Genomic DNA, 11,645 nt, shown 5'->3' with positions numbered 1-11,645 from the left:
TTATTGTAGAAGGGATTACAGTACTGCTACCCTTAGCAGCAGTGCAGAACTGGCAGCAGCACAACCTTCAGAGCTGGGCAGGTAGAGAACAATGACTTCGCCAGAAGCCCAACTCTGAAAGTTGAGCCCCTGCCAGCAGCAATGCCGAAATAAGGATGGCATGGTATGGTGTTACCAGTCTCTTCTGTGCTGCTTGCTGCAGAGCTGTGTCTTCAGTCAGCAGTTGCTGGTCTCTGTCTCTTCAGCTCTTTTGAAGGTGGCAGCACCATAGAAGTGAGGCAATACTATACCATGCCATCCTTACTTCTGTGGCACTACTTTTACAACACTCACTGGCCACCCAGCTTTGAAGTCAGCATAGAAATAAGGCTGACAATAGCTTGGCCCCTTTAAAATAACCTTGCTGTGAGAGGTTCAAACCTCCCCCCTTTGGAATGTCCCCTGATGAGCTGAGATACCACTGAATCAATCTGGTCTGTCTGCCCGGGTCTCCTTTACCTGGTTTGGCTGGGCCAGGTTCACAAGCCTCCTCTAGTCAAGTACGCAGGCAGACACTGAGATCAGCTTTGGGAAGACTCAGCTTAAGGGACTTGCCAGGGCCCCGGGTGTTTCCTTCCCTTGGGGTATGTCTACACTGAATTCCTCTTTCAAGAGAAGAAGGCGAATGCAGCTGAGTGAAATTGCAAATGAAGCATGGATTTGAATTTCACATGCTTCATTTGCATAATAGTGTCTGGGCGCTTTATCAAAATATCCTATTTTGAAAGAAAAAATGCAGTCTAGGCAGGGTTATTTTGGAAAAAAAAAAGCTTAAACCTCATTTTTTTAGTAGTAAGGGCTATTTTGAAAAGTTTTTTTTTTAAATAACCCTGTCTAGATTGCATCTTTTCTTTCAAAATAGGGTATTTTGAAAAAGCGCCCAGACACCATTATGCAAATGAAGCGTGGGAAATTCAAATTTGTGCTTCATTTGCAATTTTTTTCGGCTGCATTGGCATTCCTCTCTTGAAAGAGGAATGCAATGTAGACATACACTTGGAGTACAAACCCAAAATTATATGAAATTCACCTCCTTCCTCAATGTGGGCGGAGGTATGCATAGCTTCCTGCCCCTGTTAGAAAATATATAAGCTGGGTTATATTATAAACAAGTTAAAATACACCTTTTTATAGTTACAGTAATAAACTTAAGTGGGTAAAGGGGATAGCAAAACGAATAAAGCAGATTACTAAGAAAATACAAAGCCAGATGTGGCTCTAGCCTGGGTCCAGCAATTCTTCCCCCAGTCTCCTCAGTTGGAGTCCTTTTGTTCCCAGGAGTTTTAATATATCTTTGGGCGGTAGGTAGAGAAGAAGCAAACTGAAAACCTTGATTGTTTTCCTCCCATGCCCTATATACAATTTCCATTAAGTGGGTATCCTTTGTTTGATTCCGCATCTCCCACTGGAATAATTCCGGAGTCTAAGATGGAGTTTAGTAGCAGGTGACCAGGTCAGTTGACTAGCATCTATGAGCCAGTGACAGTGTGGAGTATCACAGTCCACTGTGATGGGCCATCAGCCCTGCCTGGCTTTCCCATTGTGGTACCTGAAGTATTAGCAATGGGTGTCACTGAAAGTAGAATAGCTGAACTATACATTAAAAGACAACAAATAGACTTGTAGGACCTTAAAGACTAACAAAACATATAGATGGTGTCACAAGCTTTTGGGGGCATCTGAAGAAGTGGGCTGTACTCAGGAAAGCTTATGATTTCATCTACATGTTTTGTTAGCCTTTAAGGTGCTACTAGTGTCTATTTGTTGTTTTTTAAGTTTTTCCTGTTACAGACTAACTTGGCTAACCCTCAGAAACTTATACATACATTAGTCAACGTTGCTAACTTCAGATTAAAAAAATGACAAGATGATCATATTAAATAAATTGCAACCTTTCCAATGATGCCTTACACAAATTACAGAAGGCCCCTGACTTGCAACGTGATTCGTTCCAGGGGAAGCATCGCAAGTTGGGGGCGTTGTAACTTGAACTCTCATTTATGATAGGTGCCATGTGCCTGTTGTAAATGCGGGCCAAGGGCATAAGTCGGGGGTTTCTGGCCCCTTCTGCACTTACAAAAATGGTTGTAAGTGGGGGGAGAAAGGGGGTTGGAACGTGGGTGGCTGCATCTCGGGAGCCTCCTGTATGTTGTATAAAGTACATCTTAGTTATATCATTAGTATTGTAAGTGTATTTTCATAAAGAGTATGGAATATATTTTCACATAGGCTGTGTCCAGACTCAGGGGTTTTTTCGGGAAAAGTAGCCTTTTTCCGAAAAAACTTCACCTGCGTCTAGACTGCAGCCGCGTTCTTTCGAAATTAAATCGAAAGAACGCGGCTTTTCTTTCGATGGCGGTAAACCTCATTTCACAAGGAAGAACGCCTTCTTTCGAAAGAAGGCGTTCTTGAATGTAAATAGGGCTTCTTCGAAAGAGAGCATCCAGACTCACTGGGTGCTTTCTTTCGAAAAAGCGGCTTGCTCTTTCAAAAGTTCCGCATGCAGTCTAGACGCTCTCTTTCGAAAGAGGCTCTTTCGAAAGTATCTTTCGAAAGAGCCTCTTTCGAAAGAGGCTTGCAGTCTAGACATAGCCATAGTTGCTGCTCTCCTGTTAGCCAGTTCTGAAGGCAATGTGGAAGTAAGAATGTTACTACCCTGGCCCCCCTAAAATAATCCATCAACCACCCTGCAATTCCCTTTTGAGTGAGGGCTCACAATTTAAGAAATGTTGTTTTCCCCCCTTGAAATCTGTATAAAGTATGATAAAAGCACACAAAAGGCTAGATTTCATGGGAGAAGAATGTATTTCATGGTCTGTGATGTATTTATGGTGGATGTGTTTCTGTTTCTGTAGGCATATTCTATTAAATACTATAGCATTAGCTACATACTTGACTAAGAGGTGGTTCTTTCAGGACTAAAAGTTGTCAGTGGCACAGACATTCTATTTTTGGTATTGTAGTATTCTGTGTGTTCTCTGAGGGAAGAAAACATCTATTTTACCTTTCCCTGGTTCAAGAGATCAATCATCTTGTTTGTAATATGATATACAACTGGAAATTGTCATTTTCACCAAAAGAAAAGCACTCTGACTCTAATTTAATTTGTATTTTGAATGTTAAACATTTTTATAAATATGTAATTGGAAGCTTACGTGCTATAAGTAGTCAATCAGTTAATGAGATCTTTCTACCTTTTTATTAGTTTTTCCAAATGTTTTAAAGTTACATTCCTCTGCAAATGTATGGAAGTAAGACTCAACTGGCACTACTTTTTCATATTCCGTTTTTTTTTTTTTTAGTCCCTGAATTTTTAAATTCTTTTACATTTGGAATGTAATTTTTCCTAATACAGGTCATAACTGAAAATTTCACTGAAGTCATCCAAGATGAGACATAGTGTCATTTGAAGCTTTCAGAGGTTAAACACTTGATGGTCTATACATAATCAATGTATATGGTAGCCCAATTAATGTTAACTTTAATGAAATGCATGAATATTTAAAATGTAATGAATCTGACTTTTTAGTTGGCTTTATAGTCTAACTGAAAACAACGTGAACAATATCAAAAGCTGGCCTCTGGATGTCAGTAGTGCATCATGACATTCCTACCATCTGCTATTGTTTGCCTATTAACTCCTGGAAATATCTGTGCCTTGCAGTCTCCACACACCTTCAAAATGCCCAGTGCTTTTTCCTCTTATAAATTATTCACTGGTTCTGTACCAATTAGTTCTACCAGTTGCTAGGTTTGTTATCAAGTTAAGCTTCAAGACAAGAACCTGAACTCGATGAATGATTAAAAATTTATTAGTAGAGATGATTAAATATGCAGATAGTCTGTGAAGCTTGTTCTTGAAACCATTACATTACCTTTTTAATACTAATGATTTGTATAATTAATTAAAAAAAGCCTGAAAGACCTTTAAAAAAAAAAAGCAGAGTGGGACACGAGAGAGTATTAAATGTAGAGGAAGCAGTGAACCTGACTATCACATGAGATGGTATTAAAATTATTTGCTCTCAGAATATTTTTCTTTTTCTCCTTTAAATTAATTGTCATTAATAGTTTCAAGCTCCCCACTGATTAGGACCCATCAACACACACAGCAGCACCAGTTCTGCCATAACAGATGCAAAACCTGCAGCCATCTCCATTGTTACAATGATTATATGGTACCCCTTTCAGCACACCTTTCAAAAATCTATGAGTCCAGCACATGCGTATCACATGTGATATACCTTATCTACTGCTCTAAATGCCTCTGTAAAAATGTTGTGGATAAAATGAGGTGTTCACTATACTCATGAATGAACTTGCACAGAAAAATGATGACACACAAACCATTCTTACTCCCCGGGCAAACACTTTTCACAGAATGATCACTCCATTTGTGACCTCAGTCCTCACCTTCCAAGGAAACCTGCACAACACCTTCAAAAGCTGAGTCTTGGAGCTTAAATTCATGATTTTGCTAGACACTAAAAATCATGATCTTAATAAAGATGCTGGATTTATGGCTTATTTCAGTGTGTAACCTGCTAACCCCCACTGCTTTTGTCCTGTGACTACAGAGGTGTTAATGGGCCACTTCACCTTGACCAGTCCCTTGGAATATGTTAACTACTTTTGAGTACTGTTCCACTTTTGAGTACCTTTCCAAGATATAAAGAGCTTTGCTACTTGAAAGCTTGTTTGTTTCACCAACAGAAGTTGTCCAGTGAAAAACACTACCTCAGCCTTGGCCCCTATAGAAAGGGCTTCTCTACAAGTACAGTGCTGCATCTGATGAAGAGCTCTTCTGTCAGTATAATAAAACCAGCTTCATGAGAGGCTCTCCCATTGACTTGAACCACCCCCAAAGAATAGTGTTGTAGCACTGTCCTCACTAGCGTGTATGTTGGTATAACTTTAGTCAGGAAGGTTGGGGTAGTAGTGTTTTGCTCACACTCCCTCAGTAACATACTTTGTTAATGTAAGCTGCAGAGTAGATATAGCCGGAATGTTGATATTCTGGCTTCTCTTGTCAAGTGTACAGCTAGGATGGGTAAATTGCATATGGAAGTGTTCTTGGATAAATAATGATCTAAACCAGGGGTCTCCAAACTACGGCCCGCGGGCCGGATGCGGCCCGCGAGGCCCTCTCATCCGGCCCGTGGAGACTGTGACGGGGAAGAAACTCCCCGCACTAACAGCCCCTCCCCTGGAGAAGCGCCGAGCGGCGCAGCGCCGCGGAGCTGGGGCGGGGAAGAAACTCCCCACACTGACAGCCCCTCCCCCGGAGAAGCGCCGAGCGGCGCAGCGCAGCGGAGCCCAGGGGAAAGCCCACGGGGAGGGGAGCGAGGGCGCACAGCCGCAGGCACGGCAGGCGAGGAAGGCGGCAGGACCCAGGAGGAGAAGGGGCAGGGACGCCAGGGTGAGCGGCACGCCCCGTGCGTGCCGGCTCAAAAGGGGGAGGGGCCGGAAGGACAGGGGCGGCCGGCACTCACTTTCTTTTGGGTAGGCAGCCAGGAGAGGGAAGCCGGAGGAGCCAGCGGGACGGAGGAGGGACTCTGGACCCGCGCAGCCCTTGCCCTGGGCAGCGAGACTCCCCGGCCGGGGGTGCGGGGGATCGGAGCCGCCAACGGACGGCCACACGCCCTGCGGACCGACGGCCAAGGCCGGGCTCTGCGCATCCCTCACAGCAAGAGGGGTTGGGACTTGGCGTGGACAATTGCTCCCTATTGGCCAGTGCGTTCTTATCCTATTGGCTAGCTCTCTCATGAGGTCACTAGTGGGCTGGGCTCTATTTCGGCATCCAGGAAACAATTTCACCATTCACACTAATACAGGTGTTCATGTGTAGTGTATCAATGTGTTATTAAATAATAACTGAATAAAATAATATTAAATAAATAATTAAAAACAACATCCATGTTTTGATTGTTTTTTATTTGGACCTCAAGTGTGTAGTCGGCCCCCGAACTGCTGTTTGATAGTTAATGCGGCCCTCGGGCAGAAAAGTTTGGAGACCCCTGATCTAAACTATGTAAAAGCTTAAGTTTCATTTTCATTTTCCCCACACCTAATTTGTGCATCAAGTTTGAAGCTGAAGCTTTTGTGTGCTTTGACTTAACATGTTTTCCAATATATAAATACACTTGAGATCACTTCACTTGTATATCCTGTTTCAAATATGTGTTGGTTTTGGTATTCTGTTGACAGATTGAAGTTTCACTTAAGGGTGTATTTTGAAAACATGTAGACTATCTGAAGAGAACAAATATTCATTTTCCTTTTGTTGGTCTTATCCCACTTAACAGCATTTTAATATTGAAAATATAGTTATGCACTATGCTTTAATTCCATAAAATCTGTACTTTTTTCATTGTGGATATAGATTACACTGTTTTTATTTTCAAATACTGACTTATTTCAAACTATTGAACCTTTCCCTATTTTGAAAACAGTAATTGTTAGTAACTGCATAGTATAGTAAAACATCTTAAGATGATTTTATTTAAACATCTAGTTCTCAAACACTTTGTGTCTTCCACATGATGTGTCAGGGCCAGATTCTGCTTTTAATCACAACTGAAGAAGGCTCTTATGTCCTTTTAGGTAGTGTGTGTAAGGCTATGTCTAGATTGCAGGCTTCTTTTGGAAGAAGCTTTTTCCAGAACAGATCTTCCGAAAAAACTTCTTCCAAAAGGCTAGCTCTACACTATAGAGTTTTTAAGCTCGCGGAGTGTCCACACCTCAAGTGCACATTTGCACAAGTAAAATGAAAGAACAGGGGGTTTTTTAGTGTAAATATTCCTCTTTCTATGAGGAATAACTCCTTTTTTGTGAAAGAGTTCTTTTGCAAAAAGGTGTGTGTAGATGGGCAAGAGGGGTTTTTTTGAGTAAGAAAAGCGAGGAGCAAAAACCACAGGTGCCTTGGTGGCCATTCTGTCCATAGCAAAGACTGCTTACTTACGACAGAGCATCCAGGCAGTCTGGATACTCTCTTGTGCAAAAGCACATTGCTTTTTCGATGTGCTTTTGAAGTTTAGACGCTGTCTTGCACAAGAAGTTTTGTGGAAGATCTCTTCTGCAAAAAGTTTCTTGCATAAGAAGGCTGTAGTCTGCACATAGCCAAAGAGAGCATCTACACAGCAAAAGCCCATTGAAAAAGCTATCTGCTTTTTTGAAAGATAGCATCCACGCTGAATGGATGCTATCTCTTATGTAAGCTGTTATTACTATGGACAGAGTGGCCACCAGGGCACCTGTGCTTTTTCCTCTTTCCTCTTCTTTTGAAAGAACTCCCTCTACCTTGTCCACACATGCCTTTTTCCAAAAGAGCTCTTTTGGGAAAAGGCTTCTTCCTCGTAGAAAGAGGTTTACCAATGTTGGAAAAACCCCTCTGTTCTTTCGATTTTCTTTCGAAAGAACGCGATTGCAGTGTGGACATAATTCAAGTTTTTTTCGGAAAAATGGCCGTTTACCCAGAAAAAACCTCTGTAGTGTGGACAAAGCCTCAATGAAGACCTTATGCGGGTCTTAGTTTTTATCTGGATTTTAAGTTTCACTCCACCAAAATCCAAATCCCAAACTTAATTTAATAATACTTATTCTTGTATAAGATGGGGCCTTGTCTTCTTCCTTTTAAATGTAGGAAATATACAGAAAATGAAGCTCTTATTTGATATACCAAGTTGCTGCAAGTACAAACTATTAATTAAATATTTCTTTCGGAAAGCATTTCTTGACTTGCGTTTCCCCAGTGAGCTAAGTAAACAATATTTTTTTGTGTGGCAGGAGACTTAACCAAACAAATGAGTTCTAGTAGGTAAAATTCAAACTGAAATTTACATGTGCAAAGCCTGCACCTTATAGAGTTAATATTTGTGTAAAGTATTGAAGAACTGATCATTTAAGAAACTCAAAATCTTCAGTTAGGACAGTGCAACTGGCTGAGACTTGTAGTTAGATTATGAATATCAGCGAGTGGGCAATTCATTTCCTGGGCTACTAATAGTAGGCAACATTACGTATAGCAGGAGCTTCTTCCAGCATGATGTTTGAAGAGAATATTTCAATTGCTTTAGACCACTGAGCTTGAAGAGCAAAGATTTCACCTATGTGTGAGAACAAGACTACTAGAAATAGGAGTCATGCCAAGCTGTGTCAGAAACAAAATGCTTCCTCTTGATTATCATAAAGGGATAGAGTGTGATGCTTGGCACAGCCCAGGGCAAGGAGTAGATCTCTAGGGCTACATCTACACTGCAGGCTTTTTACGCAAGAATGGCTGTTCTTGCGCAAAAACTTGCGGAGCATCTACGCTCCATGTGCATTCTTGCGCAAGTAAATTTACAGTAAAGCATTGGAATAGAGGGCTTCTTGCTCAAGAGTTATTCCTTTCTCCACAAAGAATAAGCACTCTTGCACAAGAAGGCAGTGTGGATAGGCAACAGGGGTTTTTTGCGCAAGAAATGGTCATCAGAGCTTTCTTGTGCAAGAGAGCATCCACAGTGCCATGGATGCTCTTGCACAAAAGCACACGGCAGTGCGGATGCACTCTTGCACAAGACCTTTTGCACAAGAACTCTTGCTCAAAACACTTCTTGCACAAGAAGCCTGCAGTGTAGATGTAGTCAGCCTAGCTGTATTAACTCAAGAGGAGCAGTGAAAGAACTTGGGGCTCTCAATTATTTTCCCACTTTCTCCTTTGCTGTGAAGGGAAGCTTAGTTATGTCTCCCTTTTTCATGAAGCTTGTTGCCCCTTACTGCACATCAACTACTTACTCTAGCCAATGAGTTAGTGGGAGGAGGGGGCAAAGCAAAAGATACTTCCTAATACCTCCATCTTTCCATCTCTCCCACATACTTGCAGCAGGGAATACTGGGTGAGTAGCTATTCCCATATCACCATGGCAAGAATTAATATCTGAGTAGGGTAGTAAGGGGAGTCTTGCATGGCATGGCTATGTGATGGGCATCAATGATCTATTTGTGTGTAGGCTGAAAGTTTAGACTGTTAATAACATCAAGCCACTGCCAAAGAAAAGACTGGTTGCTGGCTCCTGTGAGAAGGAGAAGGATTAGTATTCAAATGTTTTCACATTGTATGAAGTAGGAATAAGGTGGCTGAAGATTCTGATATTTCTTATCTGCTGTAAATGTCTAACACAAAAAAAAGTCTGCCAAAGTTACGGAAGTTCACAAGTTTGCAACTGCGATCTAAATGCCAAAAGTCATGGAAAGTAGATTGTGGAAAAATGCTTTTCATATGACATGTACGGATTACATATTCAAAAATTAATTTATTCCTTCTGCTACACATTGTGGGGAGGTGGTACTAGAAATTATGTGTAGAAATTTAGGGAGCATGGGGAAGAGGGACAAAGTAGGAGTAATAGTAATACTTGGAGCAATACTTTTGCGGATGTGCTATTGGACTCATTTTCCACACTGCGACTTTTATCTCCAGGGTATAGTATGCCTTCACATCTGTTTCCAAGAGGGCCTAGTTTATACTTCTTCAGTAGGAAAGAAAACCTAAGGCCTTGATCCTGCAAAGACTTATGCAGGTGTTTAATTTGTGTCCCATGAATAGGCCTATTGACTTCACTGGAATTATTCATACTGCATACATTTAAGCAGATAGGTAAGTCTTTGCAGGATTAAGTCTTAAAACTTCAAAATTGAAAATCTTCACATGCACTATTAGTGAAGGTGTAACCCAATGGTTTTCAACCTTTTTCATTTATGGACTCCTAAATAAATCTGAATGTTGCTATAGATCCCTTTGAAAATCTTAGATAGTCTGCAGACCACCAATTGAGAACCACTGGTGAAATAAAATGATGCTTTCATTGCATTTGCAATGGAAATAATAGTTTGGTGTGTGTGTGAAAATGCTCTGTTTACACTAACTTGACCCATGTCTGTCTTTTCTTTGAGGCATATGAAGAGAAATTAAAAGTAACTCTTGCCTCATTTCCTTTTTCTATGCTCTGTAAATTGATAGCACTAATGGCACTTAATGCTTTTTTTTTTCTTTTTCAAAACTAGGAATGATAGTGCCTACAAGAAATGACTGATAGTAGGATGCTTACACTTGAAATGATATTGTTTTTTGTTTTGTAGAGGACCTATTACATTGTTGGTGATCAGTAAATAACAACCATAAGAAATCCACATCATACACATCAATGAAAACTTTATCAGAAACTAACAAACATAGCAGAAATAAACTGTTGTTTCACCCATAGGTAGCTATACATAAATTACCACGTTAATTCACAGCATCTGTAGTGGTGCTGAGGTGCTACAGAGGAATTCCCCACAAAATGGTCCACAAAATGAAGTGAAACTGCTGAAGGAAATACTTGTAATAAGCCAATGGCTTGCTCTTTGCTAGGGTAGTGCCATTTGCTGCAAAATGATTTTTGACTGTCGAATGGCATATATAAAATTACTATATGTGCCATTAGAAACATCTACTGCTTTTTTTCATTTTGAGCTAAGGCTAAACACCTTGTGTAAGAATGAACCTACTGCTACCATCACATTAGTTCTAAAGATCAGAAAGAACTAGCTGATGGTATTCTTTCTGGATTTCTTTTCTTTTCTCTCCCTACACTACTGCTTTTCCTTTATCCTTTTCTCTTTGCACAATTTCATCTCACCTTTCATTTTAAATTTTGAACTACTTTGAACTACTACTACTGGTGAATGACCTATCATGGAGAAGCATTTGATTGCTGGATATATTTTATACTCTTCAGGAACAGGGAATGTGTCTCATCTATTTTCTATATATTTACAGAGTGACATAAGTGTTCTATAACATGAAAAGTGCAACTGGAAGTAATGTAAGTGCTACACCCACATGTTTCATTAATGTGACAAATCTGCTGCTGGGGAAATGTGGCAATAAGGGGGTTAAAGCACATGTGCTTATTGAGATGCTTGGGAAAGATGCTTGTAAAGCAACATTGGTGAAAAAATTAATATGATGGTAAACCGTATATTAACTCACAATGTGATGCGGGTGGCAAAAAAGCCAGCACAATTCTAGGTTGTTCAGGCACAGGAATAGCATCATGCAGAAGGGGCTAATTGACCTCTCTGCAGAGCAGTGTTTTGCCTGCATTTGGAGCATGCTGGACAGTGTCCTTGCCCCCAGTTCAAGGAAGAAATCAACAAATTGGAAATGGTCCAAGGAAAAGCTACAAAAATGATGAAGAGCTTGGATGGCTTGACTTTCAAGCAAAGGTTAATAAACTACTGTAACTTGGCCAAATACAGACTGTGGGAGTGACAAATAAATATAGGAAAGGCATCAACATTAAGAACAGGAAAAATAATGGAGGATAGTAGGATGAAACAAAAAATTATCTGAACTATAAATCAAGTGGATTAGGGGAAAAAAATTCCACGGGAAGTAATGGAGTTATTCAAATTTAAGTGTATACAAGGTTGTGAAGACAGTCATACTGGAAATAATTGCATACTAATTGGTGACACGCTGGATAGTCTTATTCTTCGGTGATCCTGAACTTTTAACTCAAGAGCCTCATGTTACTGGAAAGGTCTTTGAAATTATCTATTTTGGAATCTCTGATTGGAGA

The sequence above is a fragment of the Pelodiscus sinensis genome, chromosome 7, assembly GCF_052426305.1.
Source record: "Pelodiscus sinensis isolate ZL-2025 chromosome 7, ASM5242630v1, whole genome shotgun sequence".
NCBI classification, from domain to species: domain Eukaryota; kingdom Metazoa; phylum Chordata; order Testudines; family Trionychidae; genus Pelodiscus; species Pelodiscus sinensis.
The sequence above is the reverse complement of the archived record's forward strand: the minus strand, read 5'-3'. Positions refer to the sequence as shown.